The 16,520-nt window shown below is 48.0% G+C and overlaps 1 protein-coding gene across 3 annotated transcripts in view; it reads right to left on the reverse strand.

Moving 5' to 3' along the window:
- INPP4A (inositol polyphosphate-4-phosphatase type I A) overlaps nucleotides 1–16,520 on the reverse strand; it is a 266,919-nt gene that overhangs the window by 213,359 nt on the left and 37,040 nt on the right. The window lies entirely within an intron of this gene.

The raw sequence follows: 16,520 nt of genomic DNA on the forward strand, positions 1-16,520 counted from the left end.
AGGGGTAAGGACGTTAACCACCTCGGAACATCCTCCCTTATACGTCACCTGCAGCGCATTCATAATAAGTCAGTGACAAGTTCAAAAACTTTGGGCGACAGCGGAAGCAGTCCACTGACCAGTAAATCCCTTCCTCTTGTAACCAAGCTCACGCAAACCACCCCACCAACTCCCTCAGTGTCAATTTCCTCCTTCCCCAGGAATGCCAATAGTCCTGCAGGCCATGTCACTGGCAATTCTGACGAGTCCTCTCCTGCCTGGGATTCCTCCGATGCATCCTTGCGTGTAACGCCTACTGCTGCTGGCGCTGCTGTTGTTGCTGCTGGGAGTCGATGGTCATCCCAGAGGGGAAGTCGTAAGCCCACTTGTACTACTTCCAGTAAGCAATTGACTGTTCAACAGTCCTTTGCGAGGAAGATGAAATATCACAGCAGTCATCCTGCTTCAAAGCGGATAACTGAGGCCTTGACAACTATGTTGGTGTTAGACGTGCGTCCGGTATCCGCCGTTAGTTCACAGGGAACTAGACAATTTATTGAGGCAGTGTGCCCCCGTTACCAAATACCATCTAGGTTCCACTTCTCTAGGCAGGCGATACCGAGAATGTACACGGACGTCAGAAAAAGACTCACCAGTGTCCTAAAAAATGCAGTTGTACCCAATGTCCACTTAACCACGGACATGTGGACAAGTGGAGCAGGGCAGGGTCAGGACTATATGACTGTGACAGCCCACTGGGTAGATGTATGGACTCCCGCCGCAAGAACAGCAGCGGCGGCACCAGTAGCAGCATCTCGCAAACGCCAACTCTTTCCTAGGCAGGCTACGCTTTGTATCACCGCTTTCCAGAATACGCACACAGCTGAAAACCTCTTACGGCAACTGAGGAAGATCATCGCGGAATGGCTTACCCCAATTGGACTCTCCTGTGGATTTGTGGCATCGGACAACGCCAGCAATATTGTGTGTGCATTAAATATGGGCAAATTCCAGCACGTCCCATGTTTTGCACATACCTTGAATTTGGTGGTGCAGAATTTTTTTTAAAACGACAGGGGCGTGCAAGAGATGCTGTCGGTGGCCAGAAGAATTGCGGGACACTTTCGGCGTACAGGCACCACGTACAGAAGACTGGAGCACCACCAAAAACTACTGAACCTGCCCTGCCATCATCTGAAGCAAGAAGTGGTAACGAGGTGGAATTCAACCCTCTATATGCTTCAGAGGTTGGAGGAGCAGCAAAAGGCCATTCAAGCCTATACAATTGAGCACAATATAGGAGGTGGAATGCACCTGTCTCAAGCGCAGTGGAGAATGATTTCAACGTTGTGCAAGGTTCTGATGCCCTTTGAACTTGCCACACGTGAAGTCAGTTCAGACACTGCCAGCCTGAGTCAGGTCATTCCCCTCATCAGGCTTTTGCAGAAGAAGCTGGAGACATTGAAGGAGGAGCTAACACGGAGCGATTCCGCTAGGCATGTGGGACTTGTGGATGGAGCCCTTAATTCGCTTAACAAGGATTCACGGGTGGTCAATCTGTTGAAATCAGAGCACTACATTTTGGCCACCGTGCTCGATCCTAGATTTAAAGCCTACCTTGGATCTCTTTCCGGCAGACACAAGTCTGCTGGGGTTGAAAGACCTGCTGGTGAGAAAATTGTCAAGTCAAGCGGAACGCGACCTGTCAACATCTCCTCCTTCACATTCTCCCGCAACTGGGGGTGCGAGGAAAAGGCTCAGAATTCCGAGCCCACCCGCTGGCGGTGATGCAGGGCAGTCTGGAGCGACTGCTGATGCTGACATCTGGTCCGGACTGAAGGACCTGACAACGATTACGGACATGTCATCTACTGTCACTGCATATGATTCTCTCAACATTGAAAGAATGGTGGAGGATTATATGAGTGACCGCATCCAAGTAGGCACGTCACACAGTCCGTACTTATACTGGCAGGAAAAAGAGGCAATTTGGAGGCCCTTGCACAAACTGGCTTTATTCTACCTAAGTTGCCCTCCCACAAGTGTGTACTCCGAAAGAGTGTTTAGTGCCGCCGCTCACCTTGTCAGCAATCGGCGTACGAGGTTACATCCAGAAAATGTGGAGAAGATGATGTTCATTAAAATGAATTATAATCAATTCCTCCGCGGAGACATTGACCAGCAGCAATTGCCTCCACAAAGTACACAGGGAGCTGAGGTGGTGGATTCCAGTGGGGACGAATTGATAATCTGTGAGGAGGGGGATGTACACGGTGATATATCGGAGGATGATGATGAGGTGGACATCTTGCCTCTGTAGAGCCAGTTTGTGCAAGGAGAGATTAATTGCTTCTTTTTTGGGGGGGGTCCAAACCAACCCGTCATATCAGTCACAGTCGTGTGGCAGACCCTGTCACTGAAATGATGGGTTGGTTAAAGTGTGCATGTCCTGTTTATACAACATAAGGGTGGGTGGGAGGGCCCAAGGACAATTCCATCTTGCACCTCTTTTTTCTTTTATTTTTCTTTGCGTCATGTGCTGTTTGGGGAGGGTTTTTTGGAAGGGCCATCCTGCGTGACACTGCAGTGCCACTCCTAGATGGGCCCGGTGTTTGTGTCGGCCACTAGGGTCGCTTATCTTACTCACACAGTCAGCTACCTCATTGCGCCTCTTTTTTTCTTTGCGTCATGTGCTGTTTGGGGAGGGTTTTTTGGAAGGGCCATCCTGCGTGACACTGCAGTGCCACTCCTAGATGGGCCCGGTGTTTGTGTCGGCCACTAGGGTCGCTTATCTTACTCACACAGTCAGCTACCTCATTGCGCCTCTTTTTTTTCTTTGCGTCATGTGCTGTTTGGGGAGGGTTTTTTGGAAGGGCCATCCTGCGTGACACTGCAGTGCCACTCCTAGATGGGCCCGGTGTTTGTGTCGGCCACTAGGGTCGCTTATCTTACTCTCACAGTCAGCTACCTCATTGCGCCTCTTTTTTTCTTTGCGTCATGTGCTGTTTGGGGAGGGTTTTTTGGAAGGGCCATCCTGCGTGACACTGCAGTGCCACTCCTAGATGGGCCCGGTGTTTGTGTCGGCCACTAGGGTCGCTTATCTTACTCGCACAGCGACCTCGGTGCAAATTTTAGGACTAAAAATAATATTGTGAGGTGTGAGGTATTCAGAATAGACTGAAAATTAGTGTAAATTATGGTTTTTGAGGTTAATAATACTTTGGGATCAAAATGACCCCCAAATTCTATGATTTAAGCTGTTTTTTAGGGTTTTTTGAAAAAAACACCCGAATCCAAAACACACCCGAATCCGACAAAAAAAATTCGGTGAGGTTTTGCCAAAACGCGGTCGAACCCAAAACACGGCCGCGGAACCGAACCCAAAACCAAAACCCGAAAAATTTCCGGCGCTCATCTCTAGTTTTAGTCTGTCCCTTCTGACTGCAAATCTTGGCTGAAATGTCCTGACTGACTTCCTTCGCTACGAAAAAGACAGCATCGTTTCCATAAACACAGATTATCCTTCTGTAGTGACACAGATTACCCTTGTACATTAAATTATTATGAGGAGTGGGAACTCAAGGGATGAACTGGTCTCATCCCCACAAAGTATATCTTATAACCAGCTTAAATATTCTTTTTACCATAGGGGCTGAAGAATTTATGGGGATAACTCCTCTTCTCAGGCTGGGTCTGACTTACTCCTCCATCTGTATACACCCTAAGTAGTACTGTCCCCTATGGTCGTTATTGTAAAGCTGACTTACTGATTGCAATGGAAGTCCCACTGGGGCTCATAGCGCCGCTCAGCTGTTACTGACACAGGTGGCTCTCTGTAAGAGTCTTATGTGGCTAGGGTACTCCCTCTTCTGGCTGCTAAGCCTCCTCTGATCCACTGTCTCTCACTCAACAGCGTCAGTCCGCCTCCTCCGGCTACCTAACTACGTTGATGTGGGTACGAAGACTATCGAGATAGCTTTGAGGAGATGCCCCTGTCACTCACGGTTTCGGCTGCACTCCGAGAATCATCCATAGCTGCCAGGGAGTTAGGGGAGGCGTTACTTGTCCATAACTCCTCCTAATGGGCAGTTCGTGGGCGTTTTTTTTTACAGCTCCAGTCTGTGTAAATTACTGTGCTGCTGGCCGGAAACTCCTCCTTGAGAGAGGCTCCCACGATCACCGTTCTCACCTGCTCCGGACACTCTCGGCCACTGCGGCGTCAATCAGCTCCTGCTCCCCCGGCTCCGAGGTCTTTAGATGCAGGCCCCTCTCAGCCCTTGGCGCTGTATTCTCGGAGCTCTCTCTGGGTAAGTGTGGTGGTCTGAGCGGCTCCAGGCGCAGCTACCGCTAATCATCAGCTGTCCCGATCCCTCCGGTTCCTCTCCGCTAATCAGCTGTGCCGCTCCCTCCGGTTCCTCTCCCGACACCCCTCTCGCACCTCCGGCAGCCTTCTTCTTTTTGTGACGCACCTCCTCTTTCCAACCGTTTGTCCTCGGGCCCCCCCCCCCAGAACTTTCTGTGCCACACTCTCGTGCCCCAGCAGTTAGGACTCCTTACTTACCGGAAGAAGCTGCAATTTTCACAAAAGAGCTTAAACAATTTATTATTTTTATTTATTTCTCTTTTTTTTCCCCCTTTGTCTTTTTCTCCCTCTCTCTAATTTCAGCATTGTCTAGCCAGCGCTTTGTTTCATATCCCGTATTATACTTTTTATACAGAGCTGCTTAAACTCCTATATACAGGCGCAGCAAACGTTTCTGTCTACCAGAAGTGTTCACCAGTTACAGAAGTCTTCACCAGTTGTCAGTGCATATGTACTTCTAATTAAATGACTGCATGTACAAGTCAGCTATGTGCTCCTACCACCAGTGCTCATCTGCTTCCCCTTTCTCATCTCATTTCTCCCACCTCCAGTAGAAAACAAATACAAACAAAAACAAGGAGTTTAAACCACGAGGCTCAGTGTAATGGATGTAATGAGGTAGCAGACTCTACCTCATTGCAGATGCCACGGTAATTCACATCTTTGTAGCTGGTCAGAAACCATAGAAGGGCCCAATTGCTTGTATTACATTCCCAGCTGTCTACGCTTACAATCTTACAAACACAAAGCCCTTGACACTGCAGAATGTCCCACACTGGTTACAGCAGGGATTGTTAAATGACTCAGCAAGTGTAGAACATAAAATGCAATACAGGTTGAGTATCACATATCCAAATATTCTGAAATACGGAATATTCCGAAATACAGACTTTTTTGAGTGAGATAGTGAAACCTTTGTTTTTTGATGGCTCAATGTACACAAACTTTGTTTAATACACAAAGTTATTAAAAATATTGTATTAAATGACCTTCAGGCTGTGTGTATAAGGTGTATATGAAACATAAATGAATTGTGTAAATGTAGACACACTTTGTTTAATGCACAAAGTTATAAAAAATATTGGCTAAAATTACCTTCAGGCTGTGTGTATAAGGTGTATATGTAACATAAATGCATTCTGTGCTTAGATTTAGGTAACATCACCATGATATCTCATTACGGTATTCATTTATTACAAAATACGGAAAAATCCGATATCCAAAATACCTCTGGTCCCAAGCATTTTGGATAAGGGATACTCAACCTGTCTTCACTTTACAAAACAAATAGATTATGAGCAGAGGTGTCCAAGCACCCCTGGCAAAATAAGGAACCGGTGCCACCCCAGCATCAAGTCCCGCGGACTGCCTGTTTACCCGACATCCGCACTGCCTCTCCCCCCTTCACAGCCAGCCACCTGCTGCTCACTGTAGTGTTTACTAAGCGATGCTGCCGCATACACGGTCTACTTCTAGGCTGGCCACATCCAGACTGCCCCTGTTACTGAGGCACTGCGCTGCTCAATACAGAGAGCAGCGCTGGTGATGTCGCAATGCCAATAGTTTCTCTTGTCCTCGCTCACATTCACATAGCACTACTATTTGACTGTGATTCTACCCACTGGCTGCGGGTGGCACCCCCTCTCGGCCAGCGCCCCTGGCGAGTGCCATCCTAGCTAAAGAGTAGATACGCCCCTGATTATGAGATCTATGCACATTGGTGGGTGTGGCCAAGTAAAATAACCAGAATTTCTGTGAAAAAAATTTGACATAATATACCAGCTTTGAGCATGTGCATGCCAGCCAGGTGCCCATAAGAGTTTCATTTACTTGCAAAGTATTCACACTATTTTACCTGCTAGTGCCCACACAAACTATACTTTCTGTGACACCATGCAACACACCTGCCATGTGCCCAGATTACTGAACCAATCTGCGACAGAAACTCCGTACTAAACATACGCTCGTACATGTATAAGTCTGTACCCTTCCCTTAATAAGCTGTCATCTGTTATATATTATTCTACAGCATGTACCTACACAGACTACACTATAAACATATCAGAAAAGTTATAATAAATCCCCTGCGCTCCACACAGTAAAGTGCAGCTCAATATAGGTGTGATAGTCACCAGTCTATAAAAAGCACAATACATGAACATATATGAAATCAAGCGCTCATTCACAAGGGTATGATCCAACATGTAGAGGTCTATAAATCCAAAGAAAATGTAGAGGCAAGTCACTATAATAAAGTCATTTAAAATTAAAAGATCAAATAAAATAGTTACTCCTGTAGATAAAGTGTCCTCTTCCAATGAATATTGTCCACAAGGTCACATTGACACAGACCTTATGGTTAAAACTCTTCAGTGTGCTGTTAAATGAGCTGCTGCCACTACGGACCTGGGAAAGGACCAGAAGGAAGGTGAACTAACTTGTTGGGGTAGCGATTAATGACCCCTAAATGCCGATTACTGTACCTTTCAAAAAATGTTCTCTGTGGTACACAGCCATTCTTACCTGTGTTTGGTTATGTTTCATTTGTGCTAATTGATGTTTTAAATAATAAGATTTTACTTACTGGTAAATCTATTTCTCGTAGTCCGTAGTGGATGCTGGGGACTCCGTAAGGACCATGGGGATAGACGGGCTCCGCAGGAGAAATGGGCACTTTAAGAAAGAATTTAGGTTCTGGTGTGCACTGGCTCCTCCCTCTATGCCCCTCCTCCAGACCTCAGTTAGAGAAACTGTGCCCAGAAGAGCTGACAGTACAAGGAAAGGATTTTGGTAATCCAGGGCAAGATTCATACCAGCCACACCAATCACACCGTATAACAAGTGAAAACAACCAGTTAACAGTATGATAAACAACAGAGCATCAGGTCAACCCTGATGCAACCATAACATAACCCTTATTGAAGCAATAACTATATACAAGTATTGCAGAAGAATTCCGCACTTGGGACGGGCGCCCAGCATCCACTACGGACTACGAGAAATAGATTTACCGGTAAGTAAAATCTTTTTTTTCTAACGTCCTAGTGGATGCTGGGGACTCCGTAAGGACCATGGGGATTATACCAAAGCTCCCAAACGGGCGGGAGAGTGCGGATGACTTTGCAGCACCGATTGAGCAAACACAAGGTCCTCCTCAGCGAGGGTATCAAACTTGTAGAACTTTGCAAAAGTGTTTAAACCTGACCAAGTAGCCGCACGGCAAAGCTGTAATGCCGAGACCCCTCGGGCAGCCGCCCAAGAAGAGCCCACCATCCTAGTGGAATGGGCCTTAACTGATTTTGGCAGCGGCAATCCAGCCGCAGAATGAGCCTGCTGAATCGTGTCACAGATCCAGCGAGCAACAGTTTGCCTTGAAGCAGGAGCACCAAGCTTGTTGGAAGCATACAGGATAAACAACGACTCTGTTTTCCTGACCCTAGCCGTTCTGGCTACATAAACCTTCAAAGCCCTGACCACATCAAGTAACTAGGAATCCTCCAAGTCAGTAGTAGCCACAGGCACCACAATAGGTTGGTTTATATGAAAAGATGAAACCACTTTCGGCAGAAATTGTGGACGGGTCTGCAATTCTGCTCTATCCGCATGGAAAACCAGATAGGGGCTTTTATGTGACAAAGCCGCCAACTCTGACACACGCCTAGCCGAAGCCAAGGCTAAGAGCATGACCACCTTCCACGTGAGATATTTCAACTCCACCGTTTTGAGTGGTTCAAACCAGTGGGATTTCAGGAAACTCAACACCACGTTAAGATCCCAAGGTGCCACTGGAGGCACAAAAAGGGGGCTGAATATGCAGCACTCCCTTTACAAACGTCTGAACTTCAGGTAGAGAAGCCAACTCTTTTTGAAAGAAAATGGAAAGGGCGAAATCTGGACCTTAATGGAACCCAATTTTAGGCCCAAATTCACTCCGGACTGTAGGAAGTGAAGGAAACGGCCCAGCTGGAATTCCTCCGTAGGAGCATTCCTGGCCTCACACCAAGCAACATATTTTCGCCATATACGGTGATAATGTTGAGCTGTCACGTCCTTCCTAGCCTTTATCAGCGTAGGAATGCCCTCATCCGGAATGCCTTTTTCTGCTAGGATCCGGCGTTCAACCGCCATGCTGTCAAACGCAGCCGCTGTAAGTCTTGGAACAGACGGGGCCCCTGTTGCAACAAATCCTGTCTTAGAGGAAGAGGCCACGGGTCCTCTGTGAGCATTTCTTGCAGATCTGGATACCAAGTCCTTCTTGGCCAATCTGGAACAATGAGTATTGTTCTCACTCCTCTTTTTCTTATTATCCTCAGCACCTTGGGTATGAGAGGAAGAGGAGGAAATACATAGACCGACTGGAACACCCACGGTGTCACCAGGGCGTCTACAGCTATCGCCTGAGGGTCTCTTGACCTGACGCAATACCTCTGTAGCTTTTTGTTGAGGCGGGATGCCATCGTGTCCACCTGTGGCAGTTCCCACCAACTTGTAATCTGTGCGAAGACTTCCTGATGAAGTCCCCACTCTCCCGGGTGGAGGTCGTGTCTGCTGAGGAAGTCTGCTTCCCAGTTGTCCACTCCCGGGATGAACACTGCTGACAGTGCGCTTACGTGATTCTCCGCCCAGCGAAGAATTCTGGTGGCTTCCGCCATCGCCACTCTGCTCCTTGTGCCGCCTTGGCGGTTTACATGAGCCACTGCGGTGATGTTGTCTGACTGAATCAGAACCGGTTGGTCGCGAAGCAGGGTCTCCACTTGACGTAGGGCGTTGTATATGGCCCTTAGTTCCAGGATGTTGATGTGAAGGCAAGTCTCTTGACTTGACCACAGACTTTGGAAATTTCTTCATTGTGTGACTGCACCCCAACCTCGGAGGCTTGCGTCCGTGGTCACCAGGACCCAGTCCTGAATGCCGAATCTGCGGCCCTCGAGAAGGTGAGCGCTCTGCAGCCACCACAGGAGTGATACCCTGGCCCTGGGGGATAGGGTGATTTACCGATGCCTCTGAAGATGTGATCCGGACCACTTGTCCAGTAAGTCCCATTGAAAAGTCCTCACATGGAACCTGCCGAAGGGAATGGCCTCGTATGATGCCACCAACTTTCCCAGGACACGAGTGCAGTGATGCACTGACACCTGTTTTGGTTTTAATAGGTCCCTGACCAGTGTCATGAGTACCTGAGCATTCTCCATCGGGAGATAAACCCTTTTCTGGTCTGTGTCTAGAATCATGCCCAGGAAAGGCAGACGAGTCATAGGAACCAACTGCGACTTTGGAATAATTAGAATCCAGCCGTGTTGCCATAACACTTCCAGAGAAAGTGCTACGCTGATCAGCAACTGCTCTCTTGATCTCGCTTTTATGAGGAGATCGTCCAAGTATGGGATAATTGTGACTCCTTGCTTCCGCAGGAGTACCATCATCTCCGCCATTACCTTGGTAAATATTCTCGGTGCCGTGGAGAGACCAAACGGCAACATCTGAAATTGGTAATGACAATCCTGTACCACAAATCTGAGGTACGCCTGATGAGGTGGATAAATGGGGACATGAAGGTATGCATCCTTTATGTCCAGAGACACCATAAAATCCCCCCCTTCCAGGCTTGCGATGACCGCTCTCAGCGATTCCATATTGAACTTGAACCTTTTCAGGTATATGTTCAGGGATTTTAAATTCAATATGGGTCTGACCGAACCATCCGGTTTCGGGACTACAAACATGGTCGAATAATAACCCCTTCCTTGTTGAAGGAGGGGAACCTTGACCACCACTTGTTGAAGATACAACTTGTGAATTGCAGTTAACACAATTTCCCTCTCGTGGGGGGAAGCTGGCAGGGCCGATTTGAGGTATCGGTGCGGGGGCATCTCCTCGAATTCCATCTTGTATCCGAGACACAATATCTATTGCCCAGGGATCCAACTGGGATTGAACCCACTTGTGGCTGAAATTTCGAAGACGTGCCCCCACCGGGCCTAGCTCCGCTTGTGGAGCCCCAGCGTCATGCAGTGGATTTTGTAGAGGCCGGGGAGGACTTCTGTTCCTGGGAACTAGCTGTGTTGTGCAGCTTCTTTCCTCTGCCCCTGGCAAGAAAGGACGCACCTCGGACTTTGTTTTTCTGTGATCGAAAGGACTGCATTTGATAATACGGTGCTCTCTTAGGCTGTGAGGAAACATATGGCAAAAAATTTGACTTTCCAGCAGTAGCTGTGGAGACCAGGTCCGAGAGACCCTCCAAAAACAATTCCTCACCCATGTAAGGTAAAACCTCCATATGCCTTTTTGAGTCGGCATCACCTGTCCATTGCCGAGTCCACAGGACCCTTCTGGCAGAAATCTACATAGCATTTATTCTAGAACCCAGTAGACTAATGTCTCTTTGAGCATCTCTCATATATAGGACAGCATCTTTAATATGCCCCAGGGTCAATAATATAGTATCCTTGTCTAAGGTATCAAGTTCCTCAGACAGGGTGTCCGTCCATGCTGCTACAGCGCTACACACCCAGGCCGACGCGATCGCCGGCCTCAGTAAGGTACCTGAATGTGTATAAATGGACTTCAGGGTACCCTCCTGTTTTCTATCCGCAGCATCTTTGAGGGTAGCCGTATCCTGTGACGGCAGGGCTACCTTCTTGGATAAGCGTGTTAAAGCTTTGTCCACCCTAGGGGAGGATTCCCAGCGTAACCTGTTCGTTGGCGGGAAAGGATACGCCATAAGAATCCTTTTGGAAATCTGCAGTTTTTTTACTGGAGATTCCCAAGCCTTTTCACATAACTCATTTAGCTCGTGTGAGGGGGGAAAGGTTACCTGTGGCTTCTTTTCCCCATACATATGTACCCTCCCGTCAGGGACTGGGGTTTCCTCTGTGATGTGCAACACATCCTTAATTGCTATGATCATATAACGGATGGATTTAGCCAATTTTGGCTGTAATTTTGCATCATCGTAATCGACACTGGAGTCAGAATCCATGTCGGTATCCGTGTCAACAATTTGGGATAGTGGGCGCTTCTGAGACCCTGTCGGCCTCTGCGACATAGAATCAGGCATGAGTTGGGACCCTGACTGTCCTGAGGCTTTAGCTTTTTCTAACCTTTTATGTAAGGAATTAACATTATCATTTAAAACCTTCCACATATCCATCCAATCAGGTGTCGGCGCCTTCGGCGGAGACACCACATTAATTTGCTCCCGCTCTGCTTCCACGTAGCCTTCCTCATCAGACATGTCAACACAAGCGTACCGACACACCACACACACAGGGAATGCCCTTTTTGAAGACAGTTCCCCCACAAGGCCCTTTGGAGAGACAGAGAGAGAGTATGCCAGCACACACCCCAGCGCTATAACCCAGGAATAACACAGTAACTTAATGTTAACCCAGTAGCTGCTGTTTATATTGTGTTTTTTGCGCCTAATTTATGTGCCCCCCCCCCCCTCTCTTTTACCCTCTTCTACTGTGAATCTGCAGGGGAGAGCCTGGGGAGCTTCCTCTCAGCGGAGCTGTGGAGAAAAAATGGCGCTGGTGAGTGCTGAGGAAGAAGCCCCGCCCCCTCGATGGCGGGCTTCTGTCCCGCTTAAATATGCATTTTCTTGGCGGGGGCTCATACATATATACAGTGCCCAACTGTATATATGTTTACTTTTGCCAAAAAGAGGTTACAACTGCTGCCCAGAAATATATGTAAGTTGTACACTATGGAATGTCCCGTTTCTAATTGTATATGAAGGTGCCATTGACACTGAGGGGACTTGTATGTTGAAAACTACTGACTGAAGAAACCAGAGTGCCCATTTGTTTAATGTGGACAATATTCATCGGAGGAGGAGACTTTTGGGCGACATGTACTAAGTAGTGATAAAAGTGGAGAAGTGAGCCAGTGGAGAAGTTGCCCATGGCAACCAACCAGCTTTGATGTAACATTTCTAATTTGCATACTATACAATTGTATGGAGCAGCTGATTGGTTGCCATGGGAAATTTCTCCACTTTTATCACTGCTTAGTACATGTCCCCCTTTATATACATGAGTGACTTATTTTTTTTTTTATTTTTTTTTAAACGCCTTATATGATTCGTTTTATTTGAAGAGGCCATTTATCTACAGGAGAGACTATTTATTAGAGTGAGCTGCCTCTACATTTTATTTGGATTTATAGATATCTGTAGGTTGGACCATATACATAAATCAGCTTGTGCCCTGTACAATACATACTGTATTATACCAGTAAAGTTATGTGCCACAGACACACCTGCCTATGCGTATACCCCACATCAGACATCATCTGCAGTCATGTCCCCCCTGAATGTGCATTATAACGCAGTCCCTCACTGCACAGACCATTGCAGCACCAGGGGACCATTTACAGCTGTTGTAAATACCTCCACACACAAGTGTAACTGTGCTAATACAGCAGCAGGAGACCCACACTACACAGATTTCCTGGTTATCACATATCCAGGTTTTCTATCAAATGCAAAAATAAGATTTTACTTACCGATAAATCTATTTCTCGTAGTCCGTAGTGGATGCTGGGGACTCCGTCAGGACCATGGGGGATTAGCGGCTCCGCAGGAGACAGGGCACAAAACTAAAGCTTTAGGATCAGGTGGTGTGTACTGGCTCCTCCCCCTATGACCCTCCTCCAAGCCTCAGTTAGGATACTGTGCCCGGACGAGCGTACACAATAAGGAAGGATATTGAATCCCGGGTAAGACTCATACCAGCCACACCAATCACACCGTATAACTTGTGATCTAAACCCAGTTAACAGTATGACAAACGTAGGAGCCTCTGAACAGACGGCTCACAACAATAACAACCCGATTTTTTTGTAACAATAACTATGTACAAGTATTGCAGACAATCCGCACTTGGGATGGGCGCCCAGCATCCACTACGGACTACGAGAAATAGATTTATCGGTAAGTAAAATCTTATTTTCTCTGACGTCCTAAGTGGATGCTGGGGACTCCGTCAGGACCATAGGGATTATACCAAAGCTCCCAAACGGGCGGGAGAGTGCGGATGACTCTGCAGCACCGAGTGAGAGAACTCCTGGTCCTCCTCAGCCAGGGTGTGCCCCTGACCAAGTAGCAGCTCGGCAAAGTTGTAAAGCCGAGACCCCTCGGGCAGTCGCCCAAGATGAGCCCACCTTCCTTGTGGAATGGGCATTTATATATTTTGGCTGTGGCAGTCCTGCCACAGAATGTGCAAGCTGAATTGTACTACACATTCAACTAGCAATCGTCTGCTTAGAAGCAAGAGCACCCAGTTTTTTGGGTGCATACAGGATAACAGCAAGTCAGATTTCCTGACTCCAGCCGTCCTGGAAATCTATATTTTCAGGGCCCTGACAACATCTAGCAACTTGGAGTCCTCCAAGTCTCTAGTAGCCGCAGGTACCACAATAAGCTGGTTCAGATGAAACGCTGACACCACCTTAGGGAGAAACTGGGGACGAGTCCGCAGCTCTGCCCTGTCCGAATGGACAATCAGATATGGGCTTTTGTGAGACAAAGCCGCCAATTCTGACACTCGCCTGGCCGAGGCCAGGGCCAACATCATGGTCACTTTCCATGTGAGATATTTCAAATCCACAGATTTGAGCGGTTTAAACGAACGTGATTTGAGGAATCCCAGGACTACGTTGAGATCCCACAGTGCCACTGGAGGCACAAAAGGGGGTTGTATATGCAGTACTCCCTTGTCAAATTTCTGGACTTCAGGAACTGAAGCCAATTCTTTCTGGAAGAAAATCGACAGGGCCGAAATTTGAACCCTAATGGACCCCAATTTGAGGCCCATAGACACTCCTGTTTGCAGGAAATGCAGGAATCGACCGAGTTGAAATTTCTTCGTGGGGCCTTCCTGGCCTCACACCACGCAACATATTTTCGCCACATGTGGTGATAATGTTGTGCGGTCACCTCCTTCCTGGCTTTGACCAGGGTAGGAATGACCTCTTCCGGAATGCCTTTTTTTTTTTTTTTCTTAGGATCCGGCGTTCAACCGCCATGCCGTCAAACGCACCCGCGGTAAGTCTTGGAACAGACATGGTACTTGCTGAAGCAAGTCCCTTCTTATCGGCAGAGGCCCTGAGTCCTCTGTGAGCATCTCATGAAGTTCCGGGTACCAAGTCCTTCTTGGCCCATCCGGAGCCACGAGTATAGTTCTTACTCCTCTACGTCTTATAATTCTCAGTACCTTTGGTATGAGAAGCAGAGGAGGGAACACATACACCGACTGGTACACCCATGGTGTTACCAGAACGTCCACAGCTATTTCCTGAGGGTCTCTTGACCTGGCGCAATACCTGTCCAGTTTTTTGTTCAGGCGGGACGCCATCATGTCCACCTTTGGTCTTTCCCAACGGTGCACAATCATGTGGAAACAACTTCTCGATGAAGTCCCCACTCTCCCGGGTGGAGGTCGTGCTGAGGAAGTCTGCTTCCCAGTTGTCCACTCCCGGAATGAAAACTGCTGACAGTGCTATCACATGATTTTCCGCCCAGCGAAGAATCCTTGCAGTTTCTGCCATTGTCCTCCTGCTTCTTGTGCCGCCCTGTCCGTTTACGTGGGCGACTGCCGTGATGTTGTCCCACTGGATCAATACCGGCTGACCTTGAAGCAGAGGTCTTGCTAAGCTTAGAGCATTGTAAATTGCTCTTAGCTCCAGTATATTTATGCGGAGAGAAGTCCCCAGACTTGATCACACTCCCTGGAAATTTTTTCCCTGTGTGACTGCTCCCCAGCCTTTCAAGCTGGAATCCGTGGTCACCAGGACCCAGTCCTGAATGCATAACTGTGGCACTTTAGTAGATGAGCACTCTGCAGCCACCACAGAAGAGACACCCTTGTCCTTGGAGACAGGGTTATCCACTGATGCATCTGAAGATGCGATCCGGACCATTTGTCCAGCAGATCCCACTGAAAAATTCTTGCGTGAAATCTGCCGAATGGAATCGCTTCGTAAGAAGCCACCATTTTTCCCAGGACCCTTGTGCAATGATGCACTGACACTTTTCCTGGTTTTTGGAGGTTCCTGACTAGCTCGGATAACTCCCTGGCTTTCTCCTCCGGGAGAAACACCTTTTTCTGGACTGTGTCCAGAATCATCCCTAGGGACAGCAGACGTGTCGTCGGAGACAGCTGCGATTTTGGAATATTTAGAATCCACCCGTGCTGTCGTAGAACTACTTGAGATAGTGCTACTCCGACCTCCAACTGTTCTCTGGACCTTGCCCTTATCAGGAGATCGTCCAAGTAAGGGATAATTAAGACGCCTTATCTTTGAAGAAGAATCATCATTTCGGCCATTACCTTGGTAAAGACCCGGGGTGCCGTGGACAATCCAAACGGCAGCGTCTGAAACTGATAGTGACAGTTTTGTACCACGAACCTGAGGTACCCTTTGTGAGAAGGGCAAATTTGGACATGGAGGTAAGCATCCTTGATGTCCAGGGACACCATATAGTCCCCTTCTTCCTGGTTCGCTATCACTGCTCTGAGTGACTCCATTTAGAATAGGTCTCACCGAGCCGTCTGGCTTCAGTACCACAATATAGTGTGGAATAATACCCCTTTCCTTGTTGTAGGAGGGGTACTTTGATTATCACCTGCTGGGAATACAGCTTGTGAATTGTTTCCAATACTGCCTCCCTGTCGGAGGTAGACGTTGGTAAAGCAAACTTCAGGAACCTGCGAGGGGGAGACGTCTCGAATTTCCAATCTGTACCCCTGGGATACTACTTGTAGGATCCAGGGGTCCACTTGCGAGTGAGCCCACTGCGTGCTGAAACTCTTGAGACGACCCCCCACCGCACCTGTTTGTACGGCCCCAGCGTCATGCTGAGGACTTGGCAGAAGCGGTGGAAGGCTTCTGTTCCTGGGAATGGGCTGCCTGCTGCAGTCTTCTTCCCTTACCTCTATCCCTGAGCAGATATTATGGGGACGAAAGGACTGAGGCTGAAAAGACTATGTCTTTTTCTGCTGAGATGTGACTTGGGGTAAAAAAGGTGGATTTTCTAGCTGTTGCCGTGGCCACCAGGTCCGATGGACCGACCCCAAATAACTCCTCCCCTTTATACGGCAATACTTCCATGTGCCGTTTGGAATCTGCATCACCTGACCACTGTCGTGTCCAGAAACATCGTCTGGCAGATATGGAC

Source organism: Pseudophryne corroboree, chromosome 2 (assembly GCF_028390025.1).
Source record: "Pseudophryne corroboree isolate aPseCor3 chromosome 2, aPseCor3.hap2, whole genome shotgun sequence".
Lineage (NCBI taxonomy): Eukaryota > Metazoa > Chordata > Amphibia > Anura > Myobatrachidae > Pseudophryne > Pseudophryne corroboree.